This window comes from Colobus angolensis, unplaced genomic scaffold (assembly GCF_000951035.1).
Source record: "Colobus angolensis palliatus isolate OR3802 unplaced genomic scaffold, Cang.pa_1.0 Scaffold253, whole genome shotgun sequence".
Classification (NCBI taxonomy): domain Eukaryota; kingdom Metazoa; phylum Chordata; class Mammalia; order Primates; family Cercopithecidae; genus Colobus; species Colobus angolensis.
The window spans coordinates 134,814-136,895 of NW_012115744.1; the positions used below are offsets into that span (position 1 = coordinate 134,814).

The 2,082-nt window shown below is 51.2% G+C and overlaps 1 protein-coding gene across 3 annotated transcripts in view; it reads right to left on the bottom strand.

Moving 5' to 3' along the window:
• The window catches only part of POLD2 (polymerase (DNA directed), delta 2, accessory subunit), a 9,181-nt gene that overhangs the window by 4,086 nt on the left and 3,013 nt on the right, over nt 1–2,082 (bottom strand). The gene's annotated exons all lie outside the window — the stretch shown is intronic.

Consider the following 2,082-nt stretch of genomic DNA (forward strand, 5'->3'; position numbering starts at 1 on the left):
CCGCCTCAGCCTCCCAAAGTGCTCGGATTACAGTGGTGACGCACCACGCTCTGCCATGTCTGTTAAGTCAACCAGTTTGTGGTGCTTTGTTACAGTGCCTACAGGAAACTAATACAAAGTACTGCTTCACTTATACCTAAATTACAACACTGATTCTTAAAAAGAAGCATGCCAAGTCTCAACACGGCCCTGCCCTACAAATAACTGCCATTTTCTTTAAGACTTTAGATTCTTCCACCCCACCCTCCACCCCTACCAAATGCTTCACCCTCTGAGAGCAGAGATACTCAAAATGCAGACCTCAGATCCCCTCCACCCATTCCATTCCCGTGGAGTCAGGTGGCCTTGTTTACCCAGGGCACCTGGGCACCGTTTTCCCCAGCCTCTTCTCAGGATTCTGAAGAGGCTGTGAACAAGAACACGTGGGAGGGGCTCGGCACTCTCAAGAAGAAAGGTATGGAGAGTCAGTGTGGGCAGGAGGGAGGAACACAGGTCCCCACACAGCACAGATCCAGGCCTGGAGAAAACACTGAGGAGGTGATAGGGTAAAGCAGATGCCAGAGCAGCCCCTTAGCCTAGCTGACTCCAGCACAGCCCGAGCCCCTGCTGCCTGGGAAGAACCGGGAACATTCGTGAGCAGACAGAGGTCAGCAACTCAAAACAAGACAAGAAGGATGCCAGCTGCAGACAGCAATGCAACAGACTCCACATCCTCACCTATCCCACTCTTACTCTCTCCAGGTGGCCTAAGCACTGTACATGTAACTCAGCCAACCCTGAAAACATGCCAGGAGTAGATATCATCACCCCACTGATGCACAGAGCAACGTGTCCAAGGGCACACAACTGGGATCCAAGTGTGTGCCCCTGAGCACTGGGCAGAATGTCATCCCTGTAACTGACAGCAGGATAGCAGGATACTCAGGCAATGTGCTGGCACCAAGATCGAAACTGGATATAGAGGCCAACACTTGCTCCCACTGAGCCCACTGGGTCTAGGCCGGAGAGCGACAGCAGGCCATAAACAAGTAACTCACCACAGTGACAAGTGCTGTGAACAAATGGTGAGCTGAGGTAGAAAACGGAGGCCCTCATTGGTCAAGGTGGCTGCAAGTGGCCCCTCAAAGAATATAATACTTCAGCTGACAGTGGGGCTTAGATGGGGTCATGGGAAGACGAGGGAAAGAGTGTGCCAAATGAAGGGAAAAGCCTACGGCAGGAAGGGCTGGGCAGGTTTGGGGAACAGGTGAGTGGAGGGACCAATTTGGAGAGAGAGGCTGGGCTTCAGTGAGGACATGCAGAAGCCACACGTAGGTATTCAGGGTGAGGGCCAGCATCAACCACCAGGCCTGTGAGTGAGTGCTACTGCTGCCCCCCCACTAGCAACACATTCATCGTGGCAGCTGTTTGGTTTCCTGACCAGTCTGTGGGCACAGTGAAATTGCTGTCGTCCATCACTGGGGAGCTTTTCTGGCAGCTCCAATAACTGGGAGAGAAATGTGCAACCAGAGGAGGTGCTGCCGGAAAGAATCTAGAAGGTGGCATTGACATTGGGCCCGAGTAGTAACTGAGCTCTAAAAAGAGCCAAGGAAGGTGTCCTGAGGGCTGAAAGGGAAGTGAGGAAAAGCTACCAGAGCCGCAGGAGGGAGCCCCCGATTATGTGGGAGAGGAGAGGTGAACAGCACTTTTGTCTCAGGTAAACAAAACAGAAAACATCCTGATATGGTTTGGCTCTGTGTCCCCACCTACATCTTATCTGGAATTACAATCCACACGGTGTTGATGGAGGGACCTGGTGGGAGGTGACTGGATCGTGGGGGTGGATTTCCCCCATGCTGTTCTTGTGATGGTGAGTGAGATCAAACCATCATGTGATCTGATGGTTTAAAAATGGTTGGCAGTTCCCCTCGCTCTCTCTCTCCTGCCATCATGTAAACGTGCCTTGCTTTCCCTTCACCTTCTGCCATGATTGTTAAGTTTCCTGAGGCCTCCCCAGACATGTGGAACTGTGAGTCAATTAAACCTCTTTTCTTTATAAATTACCCTATCTCAGGTAGTTCTTTTTCTTTTTTTTTTTTTTTT